The sequence below is a fragment of the Canis lupus genome (genome assembly GCF_048164855.1).
Source record: "Canis lupus baileyi chromosome X unlocalized genomic scaffold, mCanLup2.hap1 SUPER_X_unloc_3, whole genome shotgun sequence".
NCBI lineage: Eukaryota > Metazoa > Chordata > Mammalia > Carnivora > Canidae > Canis > Canis lupus.
In genome coordinates this window covers 260111-280088 of record NW_027326465.1, presented here as the reverse complement: position 1 = coordinate 280088, position 19978 = coordinate 260111, and the positions used below count along the sequence as shown (strand labels likewise).

General features: G+C 43.5%; 1 protein-coding gene and 1 long non-coding RNA gene across 4 annotated transcripts in view; both read left to right on the top strand.

Moving 5' to 3' along the window:
* The window catches only part of LOC140629687 (synaptonemal complex protein 3-like), a 97699-nt gene that overhangs the window by 8570 nt on the left and 69151 nt on the right, over nucleotides 1–19978 (top strand). The gene's annotated exons all lie outside the window — the stretch shown is intronic.
* LOC140629688 (uncharacterized) overlaps nucleotides 10053–19978 on the top strand; it is a 59052-nt gene continuing 49126 nt past the window's right edge. The window contains exon 1 of the long non-coding RNA XR_012027505.1: nucleotides 10053–10359. This is a non-coding gene — a long non-coding RNA (uncharacterized lncRNA). The remainder of the gene's footprint in view (nucleotides 10360–19978) is intronic.

Sequence of the window (19978 nt, the reverse complement as noted above, 5' to 3'; positions counted from 1 at the left end):
AATCAGATTTGCCTATGACAAAGATAATACATGCTCATTCTAGAAACTAAAAAAATAGAGACATAAAGAAGAAAACATAAATGTCTTCAAACCCTACCTCCCAGAGACAATCACTATCAATCTTTATATATTCTTCTGATCCCTTTCTTTCTGTACAACTACAGAACGGTATTGTGCCTTCAATAATGTGCTGTGCACAGCTTTCTGTGCCAGTGCATATATAGATGTAGATGGAGATTCATCCCATTTAATGGCTGCATAGCATTCCACTTTACCAGCATGTCATAATCTATCTACCCCAATCCACAATTGATAACAAAGTTGTTTCCAAGTTTACATTATTCTGTGCAACACCAAAATTAAACAAACTTATACCACATATTTTCAGACTTGTCAGTCTAGGTCCTGTGGATAAATTCCTTGCAGTGGTATTAATGGAGCAAGTGGTGGAGTTCAAGTCATCTAAAATATGTTCTTTCCTTTAAACTCAAAACAATCCTGGATCATTGCTAACCAAATGCAAAATCTACTTGAATTGATCTTAAAAAATTAATTGACAACATTTTCTAAACAGTTCCCCAGGCCTGTGATGAAGATTGATGATGCTGGGATGTGGGGGTTCTCTTTAACTTCCTAATTTTCACCCAAGTCTCTACTTTCTTGTTTTTACTTCTTCTGGGCCTCCCTGACAGATCAATGACTTCCTCCATGTTAGAACTGAGCCCCTTAGTATTCACTATTTGTATTTCAGGCCATCTCAAATCAGTATGTGGGTAATGGCAACAAATAATAACAAACACTTGTAGAGCATTTCCAGTGTGCCAGGCATGCAGTTCTATATACTTTTCTATAACGTAGTTCATGGTCCAGAAAGCCTTAGGTAGTAGTTGCCCTCATATTCATTTCACTGATGAGGAAATGGCGGCCCTGAAAGCCTAATTGGTCCAAATTCACACAGAAAATATGTGGTTGAGCCAGGAGTTAAGACCTGTACAGTTGGCTTGAGACATTTATGGGTGCATCTAAGCCAATGTGCCTTCCCTTTCCAGTTCACAAAGGTGTTAGACACAAGTGCTCCATGTTCTAGCTAGCCAACTTCTGTAAGCAGCCAGAGGTATCTCCTCCTCCCCCACCATCTCAGTTGAATTCAGATGTGGCAGTGACCTGTGCTCACTTGATAGGACATATGCCTCTTCTTGTGTGTGAATGAACCCTCCAGGGCTGATATATGATCCTGCTTTCTACATCTCTTTCCCCTCCCCATTGTTCAAGGCCAAGTTCAACCCCACTCATGCCAGAACAAAACTCACTTCTGGTTCTGTGTTCAAGCCAGTGGGCAATTTTGCATAGGAGCTCGATTCTTTCATGCAGTTCTAAGCTTCAGGGCTGGAAGAAACTGGGATTTCTCCCCTTCTAGTTTGTAAATGATGTCTTCTATTGGCAGAGTTTCTTAATCTTGCTTTAATCATAAAAGTGTGATGTGCTGGTTGCATAAAAAGATTTAACAGGCAGAAAAATATAAAGAAGCAAACAAAATCACTTGTTAGAGAAAAGCACTATTGATGTTTTGGTGTATTTCCTACCATTTTTTAAATGTACACATGTAAGTATGTATGTACTTAAAGTTATGCATCATAATTATAAACAGATTATGGTCATGTACTTGTATACTGATTTTTAAAAAAGATTGTATTTATTTATTTGAAAGAGAGAGAGAGAGAGAACACCAACAAGGGAGTGGGGAGAGGAAGAAGCAGACTCCCCGCTGATGGGGGTGGGTGGGTGCTCCATTCCAGGTCCCTGGGATCATGACCTAAGTTGAAGGCAGATGCTTAACTGCCTGACCCACCCAAGTGCCGCTAGTATACTGATTTTTGTTTATTTATTATTGATTATTTATTTATTTGGCCTTTAAATATTTGTTTGATTTTATATCATACCCACTTTTACAAGTCATTAAAAATTCTTTAAAATCATGATCTTCAAAGGCTGAGTATTTCATCATCTAGATATAATTTATTTATTCATTCCTCTGTCATGGGAAACTTTAATTTTTCCCTTTTTACAGTGATTACTCACACTGTTTTGAGCATCCTTGCATTTAGATGTATCTCTACAGCTCTGTTTTTTTTTCTCCTCTAGAATAACTAGAACAGGAATTTTCAAGATACTTGATTTGTGCTTTGAATTGCTTATCAAAACGCTTTCCAGTTTATATTCTTGTAGTGGTATGTGAGAATGTGTATGTCACCACACCCTGCCAGCATGTATTAGAGTTTTTAAAAATCCCTGCCAGCTTGAAGAGGGCAAAATAGTTTTATTTTGGAACTTTTTTCAGGTGTTTATTGGGCACTTCTTGCTTTATTCCCCTGTTCCCCCAGGTTCCCCTTTAATGACAGGGGATATGGGGAACCATAGACCCTTAACCTGAACATCTAGACTTGTTCACTCCTAGTTTCCTCTTTGAAGTGTGCCCTTCTACTTGCACTCTGGAGCCCATCCTAATACCTCCTTGTACTCTTGGTATTAGGATGGGCTCCAGAGTGTAATAATAATTATGGAGGCAAGAGTACAAGGAGGTATTAGGATGGGCTCCAGGGTACAATTATTACATATATAATGTAATAATTATGGGGGCAAGTAACTTCAGAAACTTCATCCTTTGCTCCTGAAGTCATGCCTGCTCTGTCTTCCATTATTTTTTCTTTATTATTGTTTATTGGAGTTCAATTTGCCAACATAAACCATAACACCCAGTGCTCATCCCGCCAAGGGCCCCCCTCAGTGCCCGTCACCCAGTCACCCCAACCCCCCACCCACCTCCCCTTCCATTATCCCTTGTTCATTTCCCAGAGTTAGGTGTCTCTCATGTTTTGTCACCCTCACTGATATTTTCACTCATTTTCTCTCCTTTCCCTTTTATTCCCTTTCACTATTTTTTATACTCCCCAAATGAATGAGACCATATAATGTTTGTCCTTCTCCAATTGACTTATTTCACTCAGCATAATACCCTCCAGTTCCATCCATGTCGAGGCAAATGGTGGGTATTTGTCGTTTCTAATGTCTGCCTTCCATTAAAATCAGAACTTCGGGGATCCCTGGGTGGCACAGCGGTTTGGCGCCTGCCTTTGGCCCAGGGCATGATCCTGGAGACCCGGGATCGAATCCCACATCGGGCTCCCGGTGCATGGAGCCTGCTTCTCCCTCTGCCTGTGTCTCTGCCTCTCTCTCTCTCTCTGTGACTATCATAAATAAATAAAAATTTAAAAAAAAGAATCTTTAAAAAAACAAATAAATAAAATCAGAACTTCATGCTCACTCCTATTACCTTTTCTAATATGAAGTATGTCTGTGTAATTTGTGAAATTCCTCTTGTGTACTCAGTGTGTGACCTCTACCCCTTAAGGAGATGAGATCTATACTGGCTGGCTCTCACCATTGTTCTCTTGTGCCTCTCTGCCATGTTGGATAGTGCTGATTTTCTTAAAAACACTTGCTTTGTCACATTGTGCCACATTTTCTATAACTTTGCCTACTTCTGGGACTCTTCTAAATGTTCCTTGGTTCCTTTCCCTTTACCAACTGTGCCTTGCACACAGCTGCTATTCACTTGGTTTACTTTAGAAGACACATAGACCTTTTTAGTGATTGCCTTGTAGTAATTGAATGTTGTCATCGATGGGGGAAACAGTAAATTCTGAGAGTGGTGGCCCTCAGGGTTGTAAGTTAGGAAGAGGGATTTCCTGCCTCCTTGCTGAGATTGAGTTTCCTTGCCAATGTGTGGTACAAAACTGAACTCAGTTCATTAAAACAAATTAAAACTTAGGCACTAACACAGTGTCAACTTAGATTATCTTCACAACAAACTTGATACTTACAAATTGTTTTTCATATGCTTTTGGCTATGCTTCATTTGATGTCATAATTTGATATTTCTACTAGTGCTACAAGACAGACCTCTAGATTATAGAGTAACCAAGTCACTGTGTCATCAAAATTAACAAATAAGTGGATCAAAGAGAGACTACATGTGGTATACACATATGTACAATATACACAAGGGAAACTGCAATCATTGCTATGGAAGGATGATTAAAAGATGGTATTAGGACATTTAGGTATTTGGAGGAAAAATTAGTGCAGAGCCTTAAGACATGCCATACTCTAATGTATATATCAAAAGGATTGAAGGCTAAATATTAAGAAAAATATTAGGACAAAACACCAGTGAATATTTACATCGTCTCTGGATAGGAAAGAATATTCTGAGCTTAAAAACAGTGAAAGAGGGATCCCTGGGTGGCGCAGCGGTTTGGCGCCTGCCTTTGGCCCAGGGCGCGATCCTGGAGACCCGGGATCGAGTCCCATGTCGGGCTCCCGGTGCATGGAGCCTGCTTCTCCCTCTGCCTATGTCTCTGTCTCTGTCTCTGTCTCTCTCTCTCTCTCTGTGTGTGTGTGTGTGTGACTATCATGAATAAATAAAAATTAAAAAAAAAACAGTGAAAGAAATTAGAAGGAAAATCTTAATAAATTCAACAATATAAAAGATTTTTAAAAAATCTTTACATCAAGCATCATAACAAGTAAATTGTAAATGAAAGGTGGAGCAAAACATCTGCAACAAATATAATTGACAAAAGGTTACTATATGAATCAGTCTTAAAATTAGAAAATGAAAATACTAATTTCTAGCAGCTAAATGGGTAATTGATAGGTACGGGCAATTTACCAGGGAAGAAATACATGTAGCCATTAAGTAAAATCCTACTATAATTAGTCATCAAAGAAATACAAATAGGGGATAAGTTTTGCCATTTGTGAAAGAGCAATCAAAAATGATAGTTTGTGGGAAAACAATGGGCACTTTCATTTGCTGGCATTAGGAAAACAGATAGATATTTTTTGCCAGAAGGCCTACTAGAGAAGATATCAACACTCTGAAAGATGTTTTTATTCTCTAACCCTCCAGTGGTATTTCTAAGAGATCACCTAAAATGCAAATAAACAGTCATGCAAAAAGATGCTTAGTTGAAACATTACAAAAGCATAAAATTGTGTTAGATATGATAGTATATGATAGAATATACCAATCAATCATGTAAAAATAAAGACTTGAAGAACAGGAGTATATGGCTAATATTATGCTAAAGAAAAAACCAAAATATGAAATTGTACACATAGATAGCATAACCTTAACCGTGAAAAAATAGCTGAAAGTAACATGAATTCATATTACATGCCAGACACTTGGCTGAACAACTAGGACTGTGCTGGAGTCCTTAGAGAAGTCTTGGGTGGAGGTGGGCACTGTTATGACCCCTTTTATCCAAATGAGAACACTGGGCGCAGAAAGATTTGGAGACTTGCTCAAAGTCCCACAGCTCCGCAGTGGATGCACTGGGACTATAGGGCCAGGCTAACAGGCTGCATAGCCCAGGCCATGGAAATGGTGGAAAGACCCTCGAGGCATGTGGGTAGCAATGACAGTCATAGAAGCAGAGCTGAGGGCCACACAGCAGATTGGTAATGGTGACAGTCCTGGGAAATACCTGAATGAAGGACCTACCATATGTGGGTAGCAGTGGCAGGTGCTCCCTGAGTAGTAAACGTGTTGTTGTTTCTGCAATCAGGACAAAAACCCAAGAACATCGATGTCTTTTAAAAGCCTCTAAGAGAAAAAGACTGGATGTACATGTGCCACATGTTCATGGCAAGTGCTTGTGCAGAAGACATGACAGCAGTGAGTTCTCGGTTTCTCTTCTGCGGCCTCCAGTCAAGTGCACATTTCTAGATGCACTGGCAGAGGAGCTCCACTGGGGTGGGCCCTGGTCTTCAGATCCCACCTGCTCCTAGGCATGGCCCTGTTGCCAGCCTTCTGCTGGGGCTGGTGTTGGGTGTCTTTCTGGCATTTTTTGGACTGTCGTCCTTTCCCTGTACTCAGGGCCCTGCTGGATATCTCCTTGTCCACCATTTCTCTGTGCACACCACTTGCTCACTCTCAGCCAGCTCAAACTTGTTGCACACGTGGCACCCTGGTCCAACCTTGGTGCCAAGCAAAGGTGGCCAGATCCTGCCGGAAATGGAAAGGAAGAGAGCAAGAGGGGCTAAGGCAGAACTGGAATGGGCCTTTCAGTGTACCTTACTAAGTTCCTGTTCCGGAAATCACACCTGACGCCAGACATGGGGCCTGCAGATGTGAGCTCTAACCCCATTGTACCTGACCTTGGGGAACCCCTACGTCCTTCCCAGGCCCTCTGTCTTGTGCTGTGGCTGCCCTCAGACCACAAGGTGTGAGGACCAGTACCAGAGCTCTGTGGATGCCTAGGGCAAGTTGGGGCATCCAGAGGGAAGCCAGATTGGTGGTTCGGGTGTGAAGTGTATGTCGGACAGGACTCATGCCCCCCGTCTCCACTCCCACCCCATTGTGGGAGCCAGGCTCCCTGGTAGAGACTAAGGAGCAAGTCTGCAAGGGCCTGGCATAGCTTCACAATTGGAGGGGACCTGGACACGCGGGCAGGGGGCCAGGTGAGGCTGCATAGGGAGACGGGGAGCCTCCCATGGGGCGAATAGGCATCAGCTTGGCCAAGGGGACACCTTCACCCAGCTTGTCCCTGGGCCTTCGGGGTCCTTCCCCGGGCAGAAACTGGCTCCTAGGAGAGGCCCAGGGAAGGTTCCAGATAGGGCACAGGGCCTCGGGGTGAGCAGGGCCAGGCCACAGCCAGCATCTGTGCCAAGGACCCTGTCCCTTGCTCGGCCTCTCACCCCCTCCCCCCCGTCGGCCCACAGCAACCACACAGTTTGAAACGGGGAGCTCCCATGCCGTGCATTGTACTTGGTGTTCCCAGGGCAGCGCTTCCTTTACCCAGAGCCAAGCACATCACCTGTTGTCGGAGGCCCTCAAGCTTGTCGGGCACAACCCTCAGGACACATCCCTGTCCTGTCCCCTCACCCCCATCCCTGGGGGATCTGGGACAGCTCCTCCCTCTCCGGGGGCCCCAGTGGCACAGCTTGAGCTGGCCGTGTCCCCGTCTCTCCAGGATTTCCTGAGAGACCTTGGGCTCTTAGTGGCTGCCCCCAGGCCCAACTTGGTGCACACCAGCTGCTGACATAGATGTGAGGGGAAGGGGGTCTTCCTTTTCCCTGTTGTTTAAGTACGGACAGGTGGGAGTGGCATTCGTGACACCCTAGTTCAGAGGGTGCTGTCTCACTGAGTCTATCCAGTCCAGCCTTGACCGAAGCCAAGGCTCCCCTTTCCTGTGGCCATCACCCCTGAAGAGGGCTCAAATGTCCCTCTTCTGTTTTGGGGGCTTAGGGGTGTTGGGGCCATCGGGAAGTAGAGGTGGGGACCTCCTTCAGGGAGCCCCTGCCACTTGTGGAACGGTCCCTTTTCCTTCCCCCTGTGGATCCAGTTTTCTCCTTCTTCTCTTCTTTCTCCTAAAAAAATTTTTTATTGGAGTTCAATTTGCCAACATATAGCATAACACCCAGTGTTCATCCCACCAAGTGTCCCCCTCAGTGCCCATCACCCAGTCACCCCAACCCCCTGCCCACCTCCCCTTCCACTACCCCTTGTTCATTTCCTGAGTTAGGTGTCTCTCATGTTTTGTCACCCTCACTGATGTTTTCACTCATTTTCTCTCCTTTCCCTTTATTCCCTTTCACTAATTTTTATATTACCCAAATGAATGAGACCATATAATGTTTGTCCTTCTGCGATTGACTTATTTCACTCCGCATACTACCCTCCAGGTCCCTCCACATCAAAGCAAATGGTGGTTATTTGTCGTTTCTAATGGCTGAGGAATATTCTATTGTATACATGGACCACAGCTTCTTTATCCATTCATCTTTCTATGGACACCGAGGCTCCTTCCACAGTTGGGCTATTGTGGACACTGCTGCTAGAAACATCGGGGTGCAGGTGTTCCTGCATTTCACTGCATCTGTATCTTTGGGGTAAATCCCCAGCAGAGCAATTGCTGGGTTGTAGGGCAGGTCTATTTTTAACTCTTTGAGGAACCTCCACACAGTTTTCCAGAGTGGCTGCACCAGTTCACATTGCCACCAACAGTGCAAGAGGATTCCCTTTTCTCCACATCCTCTCCAACATTTGTGGTTTCCTGTCTTGTTAATTTTCACCATTCTCACTGGTGTGAGATGGTATTCTTCTTTCTCTGTAGCCCCTTTGGTCTCCCGCTTTCTCCAGGAACCTTGCTCAATACACAGGACACAGTCCTCTCCTTTTTATCCAGTTTCTCTGCCTTTGCTGTAGTCCTCAGCCCAGAGACTCAGAGGTGGGGCAAGGGGATAGAAATGCTACAGAGGGAAGGCAGAAGAGTTGACAGTGGGGCAGAGAAACACTCAGATTTTATTTGTCCATAAGCCTGCCCCTGCTCACCCCAACCACACACATAGACACACAGTATGTACATCAAGTACTTTGTACCCTAATACTGATGCCACCATCCCCTTTCATTCAGAGCCATTTCTGGAAGGCCCTTTCTGGACCAAGCCTTGCACCAGATACAGGGAATTCTGCAGTGAGTGTCATAGTGAATCCTGCTCCAGTGGTCCTTACAGTCAATGGGGGAATGGACAGTAACTCAAGGAAAAAAATTTATGTCATTGCAAATCATGGTCAGTGTGAAGACAAAAAGATGAAACTTAAGCATTGAGGAAGAATTACTATAGACGAGTTTTAAAAAGCCACTTTAAGGGCAGCCTGGGTGGCTCAGCGGTTTAGCGCCGCCTTTGGTCCAGGACATGATCCTGGAGACCCAGGATCGAGTCCCGCATTGGGCTCCCTGCATGGAACCCGCTTCTCTCTCTGCCTGTGTCTCTGCCTCTCTCTGTGTGTGACTCTCATGAATAAATAAAATCTTAAGAAAAATAAAAAGCCACTTTAACAAGATGAGAGAAGGATGAAAAGGAGCCCCAATTTGGGGAGGACTGGGGAAAAAGCCCAGGCAAGTGAAGGGAACAACAAGGGTGCAATCTCTGAGACAGGCTTTTCAAGATATAAAAAGGCCTATGCCCCTTACCTGGAATAGAATCAGTGAAAGGGATATGAGTGGGAGCTGTACTTGGAAGGCTAGGCACGGGGCTTCATAGGCCATGGATAGGAGTCTGGTAGCCACTGGAGGGTTCTGAGCCAAGCAGTGACATGATTAGATAGGTGTTTTAGAATAACCCCCTGACTGCCTTTTTGGAAATGGGTGCAGAAGAAACCCAGACAAGAAGACAGTGGCTGGGAGCATAGTGAGTTGTCCAGGGTAAATATGTCAGTGGCATGCATGGAGAGAGGCATTGGCCATGGAGCAATGCAGAAACACTCCAGTAAGGCACGAATGGTTAGGCCCCAAGCTGTGTACTATAGCCCTCTGCAAAGGAAAAAGAGCCTCTTTTGATGAACATTCACTTTTCCCTCCGCTTCAAAATGAACATTTTGTACATTTTTTGTTAAAACAAAAGAGTGAGGCCCTTAAAAATGGATTGGAACTGATTGGAGCCTCTGTGTATAAGGGTCAGGGAGCTCTACTCACTGGAGGCCATGATTGTGGAGTCACAAGGAGGTTAACTGGCTTTCTTATAGTGGATTATCTTAAGGCTACTGTCTACAGGTCTTTTCTCTTGACCTAGTTTTTTTCCTCCTTTCTTCTCAATGGAGAAATTCTTTTTCATATTCTGCCTGAGAGATATTCACCTTATTGCTAGTGGTCTGGGAGCTGGGTGAGAATTGGAGCTGGGCGTCTCACTGTCCATCTATCTAGACTTTCACTTCAATCTCTAGTTTTGAGTAAGTGCCTCTACCCCAAGGTATTCATCAGCATTTGCTGCAATACTTCAGTTGCCAGACCTCAGTGGTTTATAACATTTATTTCTCATGCACTGGCCTTTTTAGATCAGTTGTGGTGTGCATCATTGTGTGGACATAGCTTCAGGTCTGCTTCATGTGTCTTCTCATTCTGGGACCCAGATGGAGGGAGCACTGGCCACCTGAGTAAGGCAGGGTCTCCCGATGGTCTAGGGCAAGGGTGGAGGAGGGCAAGCCAAACCATGCAATCACATTAAAGCCTCTGGCTGCACATGGTGTACCTCATGTCTCTATTCACATTTTATTGGCTAATGTAAGTCATGGATCAAAGCCCAAAGGCAATGGGGCATGGAAGTATATTCCACCTACAGTGAACTATAGCAAGGACAGGAAGGGAACGGAGACTTGTGATCAAACAAATGTTCATACCACATATGCTGAAACAGTGGTGTTGGATGAAGACCTGAGGGATGGAGAGGTGTTGGGCATCTGAAGAGGAAGAATGCTCCCAGAGGAAGAAATAGCACACACACAAAAGCCTGGTATGTCCCCAGAACTGGGAGATCTGAATGGATGGAGCAGTAAGTAGGGACATCACCATGAGGGGAGGTCAGATGGGCACTTGGGGCAGTGAGGCAGAATGCCATGGAAAGAAGTCAAGATTTATATCCAAAGGTGGTAGGAAGCCCCTGCCTGGCATATTTTCAGAGAAGGATGTGACAGGTTTGGATTTATTTTTAAAGGCTCTCTCTAGTTACCTTGGGAAAGAAAGATGGAGGGGGAAAGAGAGGTTGCAGGAGGACGAAATAGGAGGTGAATGTAGCCAGTAGTTTGGGCTAAAGATAGTGGCATCTGGGCAGCCCGGCTGGCTCAGAGTTTAGTGCCGCCTTTGGTCCAGGACGTGATCCTGGAGACCCTGGATCGAGTCCCACGTCGGGCACCCTGCATGGAGCCTGCTTCTCCCTCTGCCTGTGTCTCTGCCTGTGTGTGTGTGTGTGTGTGTGTGTGTGTGTGTGTGTCTCATGAATAAATAAATAAAATCTAAAAAAGAAAGATAGTGGCATCTTTCACTTAGGATGTGGCTGTGGAGATAAAAGTTGGTAGAATTAGGGGACACCTGGGTGGCTCAGTGGTTGAGCGTCTGCCTTCAGCTCAGGGCATGATCCCGGGGTTCCGGGATCAAGTCCCACATCGGGCTCCCTGCAGGGAGCCTACTTCTTTCTCCCTCTGCCTATGTCTCTGCCTTCTTTCTGTGTCTCTCATGAATAAATAAATAAAATCATAAAAAGATGTTGGTATAATTGGAAGACAGCTGAAAGATGAATAGATAGACTTGATGATAGAGTAAGTGTGGGTGAATGAGGGAGAGGAGAAGTGAGAAATTAGTCTCAGGCACTAGTTTGGACTATCACAGGGATATGGTTATCATTTAGGAACAGAGAGGTGGGGATGGGGGGGGGAAGAGAGCTATCAAGATCATAGGACCTGGAGGAAGGGCCATTTCTAAATTGAGGAGTCTTGCTGGGACATAGTGAGGTCCTTCAGGGAAAAAATAACCCAAAGACTGTTCTATGAGCAATAAAAGGGAGCCAAGTGGTGGGTTTGGCAGAGTGAGCTCTCAGCCTGAGAGGAGCTGGCCCAAGTCAAGTTCTCCTCCAGGACAAAGGAGTCTGAGAAAGTGCAACAGGCCCAAGTCAAGTTCACCTCCAGGACGAAGGAGTCTGAGAAAGTGCAACAAACTCTCCAGCAGCAATTCAGTGGAATATGACCCTTTTTGTCATTATTATCATTGACAGTGGGTACCCCTGGGGAAAGGGATATAGTATATGGAACTGTAAGAAGTCCATGGTGTGTTCTTTATATTTTATTCCACATAAATCTAGACTGTTTAAATTCTTTTACATATAATATTTTGTACTGTTACTATAGGACAAAAACCATGAAAAACACGAAAGTCACTATAATAATTGAAGGCAGCCTGGTATATATGAGAACTAGGAAAATGAATATGTTTCAGCTTTAGCTATACAGTCCCATCACTGTGGGACATAGAGCAAGTCCACTTCTTCCCTAGACCTCAGTTTCCCCATCTGTATAATGAGGAAATGACACCGTATCCTGCTCACACTGAAGGCCTGGAACTCTGTCAGCCTGAGGCTATCCTCGTGTGGCCCATGTGCTTCCTCTTTCCCTAGTGCACCTACATCCCCTCCACCACTCCCAAGAGTAAAAATAGTCCTCATGGAGTGGGTGAAGGAGGAAGAGAAAAGTTGTGCAGATGACTTTATTGAAGAGTTTTGCTGAGAAGGAGCACAGAAAACCAGGGCTGTCATTAGAGGGAAATGTGAAGACAAAAGAGAGTCTTCTAAGGATGTGAGATAAAGAGCATGTGTGTGTGCTGATGGGATAGATTTGATTTAAAAAAAAAAAGAAGTAATGATGCAGAGAAAAGAAGGGGAGAAGGGCATGAGAATGCTTCTAGGAGGTGGGAAAGAATGGAAGTTGGCCTTAGAGGTAGAGACAGTTCATTTATTATCACCAGGTCAAGGCTAAAAATAGAGACACAGACACAGGCAATGGGTAGGTATGATGGTGGGAAGATGACATGAATCTTGGCAGATTGCACCTGTCTTCTCAGTGAAGTATGGGGCAAAGTCATTAGGCGGGAGTTTGGAATTTTGATGAGAGGAGATACTGTTAAAGAGTAATTTAGAGAGAGGGACTAGGAGTATAACCAGGAAATGGGCCATTAAAATTAAAGCTATTCAGAACTGTAGAGATATATGCCCCAACAAAATTCAACTGTTTAGGTACAGCTAGGACGTAGGCTTGTCCCAGGGTTCAGGAAGCCATGGGGCTTTAGATAAGCAAAGACACTGGAGGGAAAGGGTGCAAAGAAACTAAGAGTGCTGGCAAAGGAGCATTTATGGGCTTGGAGCATAACATCTAACTGGATAAACAGGGAAGTGTGGGCATGGAGTGTGTGTGGTGGTGGAGCAGGTGAATGTGGCATGTATATGTGTGTCTGTGTGTGTGTGTACACATGCATGTGTACTGGGTAATGGATAGGGAAAGGGGGTTAGATTGATGGATTGGTGGACTGTTGACACCAGTGGGAAGCTAAAAAACAGGAGGTGATGATCAGAGAATGGAATGCTTGAAACCAAGGATTTGGAAGCACTGCAGTTATTGGTAGCAACAAGGTGATGGCAAGGGTGTGACCTTGGAAGTGAGTGGCTAAGATGGGCTTTAGGGAAAGGTAGTGGTGGTCAGAATACTGAAAGGCCAGGTGAGGAATGGAAACCCACATGGACAATGAATTTGCCAGAAGTAACAACAGACATAGAAGTAGGGAGAAACACAGGAATGGGAGTAGGGAGTGACAGAGGCAGGTGTTGAAAGATTATTGCAACTGAGAAAGATAGTGGGTGGCAGACTCTGATGTACTTGCAATGAGTTGGGAATTTCTCAGGATGCACAAGAAAAGTGATTGGGAGATAGTGGCTTTCTTCCCAGATCTGTCACCCAAGGTAGTGTGGGAACTGTGGATGACAATACTTTGGTAAGGGGCTTTTTTCCCCCAGCCTAACTAGGTATATATACCCACTGATAAGTGTCATGGGGAAATCTTATATTTTTTTCCAGACATTTATTGGCCACCTTCTCTGTGATAGTTCTACCAAGAGTAGCTATATAATTTATTGTCCAAACCAGGGTAGTTTAGAGAATGCTAGAAGGCTAAACTGGATGGGACTCCAGGACAACCAGAGTAAACCAGGCAAACTGTGATGTGGGTTGACCACCAAATGACTGAATGTGTGACTTTCATTTAGCCAGTAGTACTGTGAGATTGGTAACCCCCTTTTCACAAGGTGTGAGGGCTAAGTCAAAAGAAAATAATTTGAGGTTTAGTCAACATTGAGAATGAAAAATTATTAATCTCAGAAACACACTATTCTAGTAATTGAATGAATTTATTTATTTTTATTAGCTAAAATAGCTTCTGAATGTTCTTTAAAAAACTTTTTATTTTAAAATAAATTTTAAATTCACAGAACCACTGCAAAGACATTACAGGGTTCCAATATATTCTTCACTAGCTTCCCTTAAACGTGTTTATATTTAACTTTAAATAAATAATACAAGTCTCAACAGAACAACAGACAGAACAAATCTTCAAACAAAAAGAGTACTCTACATCATCAAATACCCATACCCTCCAGTTTGTTCTGTCCTTTCTATTAGTTTGACACTCTCCATTCCATGTTGGCTGGTAAGCAGTCAAAATGCTATACTCATGCTACTTTTCTAGCTAAATGCAGTACTCAGGCTATTTTGCTAGTTACCCAGTCTCTTTTATTTTTCTTCTTTATTATACCTCAAAGCAACCAGGCTTTGCTAAGTTCTGTCTTGTTGTCTAGAAGAGCCCTACTCAAAAAGAGTTCCACAGACTTGTATCAGGCCATATGCTCTTTGGTACCAGTCTATGCTGAGATGAATATAGAAACAGAAAGTAAGAATTCAGAAACTTTTATTCAGCAATTTAACAGTGCTGTTACATCTTTATTGTACTTTAGAGAAAGTTCCCCAGAGATTGAGAATCAAAAGTTTTAGTGGCTCGATGTCTAGAGAAGAGAGTAGAATCACAGAAGCCAGTTAACTAGCTGGCTAGTTTTTTCACTATTTTTCTAACAGTGAAAAATGAGCAGGACCTGACCCGTGGTAGTGAGGCTATAGAGGAAAGGTCTGAGGTGAGACTGGTGCTATGTTGGTGTTGCCAAGTAAAGAGAAAACAAATCAAAGATGACCATTAGTAATTACCCCTATTTCTGGCTCTGTTCTCACTCAGGCTCCTATCTGTTTGAAATTCCTCTTCTGCCCTGCTCCAAGCCCTCCAATGCACACACACACACACGCACACACACACACACACACACACACACACTCTCACTTATATTCTACATACATTCACACACACATTCTGTCACACATTTTCACATACATTTTTTTTCTTTTTTAATAAATTTATTTTTTATTGGTGTTCAATTTGTCAACATACAGGATAACACCCAGTGCTCACCCCATCAAGTGCCCACTTCAGTGCCCGCCACCCAGTCACCCCCATCCCCCGCCCACCTCCCCTTCCACCACCCCTAGTTCGTTTCCCAGAGTTAGGGGTCTTTCATGTTCTGTCTCCCTTTGTGATATTTCCCACTCATTTTTCTCCTTTCCCCTTTATTCCCTTTCACTATTTTTTATATTCCCCAAATGAATGAGACCATATAATGTTTGTCCTTCTCCGATTGACTTATTTCACTCAGCGTAATACCCTCTAGTTCCATCCACGTCGAAGGAAATGGTGGGCATTTGTCGTTTCTAATGGCTGAGTAGTATTCCATTGCATACATAAACCACATCTTCTTTATCCATTCATCTTTCGATGGACACCGAGGCTCTTTCCACAGTTGGGCTATTGTGGACATTGCTGCTAGAAACATCGGGTTCACATATATTTTTAAACACATACTCACATACATGATGGCTGCACACACACTCAAATAGACTCACCTACTCTCACACACATATGTCCTCACCTGTGTACACTCACACATACACTCACACCGCTCATATACATTCTCTTATATACACTCACACATTCTCACACACTCATACTTACATGCATATATGCCCATCCCTCACACACATACTCAGTCTCATGCACAGATGCCCTCATATATATGCACTCACACACATTCATACGACTCATACACATTCTCTCTCTCACACACATTCTTATTTGCATGTATATGCTTGCACATATACATACTGCATACATTCACACACACACTTGTGCCTTCACATACATGCACTCAAGCACATATACATGCGTACTCATACACACATATTCTCTCACACATATTCATAAATACTACTTTCACATAACTCCTACTCATTTTTTCACATGCACATTCTCACACATATTTATTTTTTAAAGATTTTATTTATTTATTCATGAGAGACACACAGAGAGAGGCAGAGACCCAGGCAGAGGGAGAAGCAGGCTCCATGCAGGGAGCCCAATGCGGGACTCGATCCTGGGACTCCAGGATCATGCCCTGGGCTGAAGGCGGCGCTAAACCGCTGAGCCACCAGGGCTGCCCCTCACACATATTTATAATCACACACACACACACACACACACATACACACACACACACACACCTACTTATCTATCCTTCTAGACCCAATCCAGATGTTATTTCATCTGTGAAGCTTTTTCTGATCCACTGATCTCTCTCCCCCAGTAGATTCACCCCCTCAATTTTGTCAGAGCATTTAACTCAGCACTGTACTATAGTAACTTGTGTATATATGCTTTCTCTCTCTCTTTCTCTCTGTCTCTCTCCCTCTCTCTCTCACACACAAACACACACACGCACGCACCCTAGATGGAGCAGGGCTATTTATTTCTCATTTTTGTTCTCCTGGGCCAGGTATACAAGAGGCAGCCAGTATAGATTTGGGACTGAATTGGATGGAGTTTGACACTTTAGTGGATGCTTATTACATATTTGTTGGATTAAAGTTAAATTAAAGCAGTCCCAGTAATGAAGATGCACAGTTGCAAAGCATGCAAAGAAGAGATGGAGTTGAAGGGTTTACTTTTTCCGAAGGTATTTCAAGAATAGTAAGGGAAGAGACACCCAAGTGGCTCAGTGGTTGGGTATCTGCCTTCAGCTCAGGTTGTGATCCTGGGGTCCTAGGATTGAGTCTGGCATCGGGTTCCCCACAGGGAGCCTGCTTCTCCTTCAGCCTATGTCTCTGCCTCTCTCTCTGTATCTCTCATGAATAAATAAATACAATCTTAAAAAAAGAATAGTAAGGGAAATAATGTTTGATTTTGGACACGCTGAAAGCAAGATGTTCATGGAATTTTCAGTAGTCTTAGAAATTGTATTGAAGCTTGGGAGAGAGGTAGAAGCTAGAGGGAGAGATTTGGAAGATATTGTTAAATGTCATAATCGAACCCAAGATGAGATTATTCAGGGAGACCGTAGTGTGAAGTGAACACAGGATAGAGAAGGAAACTCTGGGAACCATCACACTTCAGGGGTAGGAAAGTAAGAGGAAAGATAAACAGAAGATAGAAGGAAAGAGCCATCCCCCTTCATGGCTTGAAGAGGAGATCAAACATTCATCCAGGAGCTATAGTCTGCAAGGATACTGACCTGGAGTTAGTCAATCTCCTGCAGCAGGGAAGGGTAGAAGCTAGTAGAGTCTGATGAGAGGATGGTCAAAGTTTGGTGTTTCTATGGAAGAGAGGAGGAGAATGATCTGCAAGTAACAATAAGTATCAGGTTCAGAAGGAGATTTGCATCACATTCTTGTCCAAATATATAAGGTACGTGTTTTAACTCTTAATTCTTATCAACCTAGATTTCATTATCATTACCATTATTCAAGTAGAATAAGGAGGCCAGAGAGTGAAACTATAAATGGAAAAGCAAGAACAGAATCCCAGGCAGTCTGGTGCCAGAGACTGGACTCTTAAGCACCATTGCATGCCTCCCAAGTGAAAAAAGGAGCCATTTTGAACCAAAACATAATTTCTATTAACCACACAAATGATGCCACCCATAGATATTCATATAATGTACATAGAAATCAGCAGCTCCATTAGACCATATGCCTAACAACAGACTATGCAGATTGTTCGGGATAGGACAGGTTATGCAACAAAACTGACAGCCTCCAATCCCAGTGGTTTTTCATCACAAAACCTTACCTTCTAAAGCCCATGCTTGATGTTCATCACAGGTCAACAGAGGCTCTGGTTAATGGAGGGGCTCCATGTACTTTGTAGCTTCATCCTCTGGAACTCATGACCTCCTCATACTCAAAGAACAAAGCATTTGGGGATCCCTGGCTGGCGCAGCGGTTTGGCGCCTGCCTTTGGCCCAGGGCGCGATCCTGGAGACCTGGGATCGAATCCCACGTCGGGCTCCCGGTGCATGGAGCCTGCTTCTCCCTCTGCCTGTGTCTCTGCCTCTCTCTCTCTCTCTGTGACTATCATAAATAAATAAATTAAAAAAAAAAGAACAAAGCATTTATGTCCCCCAGGCCAGCACTGATCATATAGCTCTTCCTAACTGCATGGGGTCAAGCAGGGGAGGGAGGGACTGGGAAAGGTAAAGGAGCAAATAGGATATCTGGTGAGCAACTATGTGAACTACAGGGACCTTTTACTAGAGGGGCTTTAAATGACTTGTTTCATGCATGGCTTAAAAAGCCCTTGGAGGCTTGTTTTGTTGGGAAATTAATGACTGTGTGTGTGTGTGTGTGTGTGTGTGTGTGTGTGTTTGCAGTCATAGCTCATTTAAGACTTAAGTATCTCTGCTACTTCTGTAGTTTACTCTTAGCATTTTGTTTACTCATGCATCCACTCATTTATTCAACAACTATTTATTTAACACCTGCTATGGGTCAAAAACTTCTGCCCTCATAGAGGTGCTATTTGAATGGGCATTAAGGAGGACATGTGATGTGATGAGCACTAGATGTTATATGCAACTGATGAATTATTGAACACTACATCTGAAACTAATGATGTACTATATGTTGGCTACTTGAATTTAAATTTTAAAAATGAGTGGGAGCAAACAATTGACACAGTAAGTATATGATACCTGGCAAGTGGTGAAGAAAGGTAAGGCAGAGAGGGAATATGGAGTGCCAGGCCTAGGAGCTACAGATTTTCATAGGCAGTCAGGGAAAGCCTTGGTATGAAATGGTTGGTCAATCACCTGAGAGTGTTAAGAGAGCAAGCCACGAACTTTTCCCAGGGAAGAGAGTGTTTTATAAGATTTAAAGATTCTTTTGATGGTGGGACACTCAGATAGATGAAAGGCAGAACTCTGTTACTTATATCTCCAAATAATAGAACACTGTCAGGCAGAAACCACACAGTGGTGAAGGAGGGTAGTCAGAGACAGGGTAACAGCAAGCTGGAGCTTTAGGCGGCAGTCATACATGGCAATTGGGTAGGTTAGCTAGATTTTGTGGGATCTCTGTGGATTTGATAAAGTACACAATTTCCTGGGTTCCAGGACATAAAGGCTATCCCTAATTGTCTGGTATCTGGCCCCAGGATTATTAGGACAGGTAGCCTGGAGTATGACAGCACGATATTAAAAGTAGTTGCAGTACAGACTTAATCAGCTGCTCAAGAAAGGGAACTGACTGGCCTGTAACCAAGGCCTCAAAACTGGATCAAGACATCGTTTTGGGGAAAAACACATGCAAATATATTATAGAAGGTTCCAGACAAAGGCCCTGCAGAAAGAAGGGCATCTGATATGTTATAGCAAAAGTAGTGAGGCTAGTGGGACTGAAGAAGAGGGAGTGCAGGTGAGAGTGGGAGGAGATAAGTTCAAGAGCTTCCCAGAGTCCATGATGTAGTGAGTCTCCTACAGCATTGTAAAGGCCTGGACTTTGACCCCGAGCCAGAGAGGAAGCTGCTGGACTGAGCAGCAGACAAGTGACATGATCTGCCATAATATTTTAAGAAAAATCTTTTGGGCTGTTGTGAGGAGGGTATGTTGGGAAGTAAAACAGAAGCAGAGTGACCGGTTTGGATGCTCTAACAATAATCTAGGAGAGAGGTAATGGTGACTTGGACTAGAGGGGTGGCCATGGAGGAGGTGAGAGGTGGCCAGATTCCAGAGATACTCTGAAGATAGAGCTGACAGGATTTGTTGGTAAGTCAGATAGTATGGTGTGAGATAAATAGTCAAAGATGACTTTAAGGTTTTTGGCCTGAACAACTAGACGTATTGACAACTAGAAGTATATAGGAGTTGACGTAACTGAGATGGGGATGATATAGGAGGCACAGGTTTGGGGATTTGAGAGTTTGAGAGTTTTTACAGAAGGATTTGAGCCTTTGTAAGTAGAACTCTCCTACAATCCAGCAATTGCACTACTAGGTATTTACACAAATAATACAAAAATGCTATTTTGAAAGGATACATGCACCCTAGTGTTTATAGCAGCATTGTATATATACAATAGCTGAATTATGGAAACAGCCATTGACTGATGAATGGATAAAGAAGATGTGGCATATATACACAATGGAATATTACTCAGGCATAAAAAAGA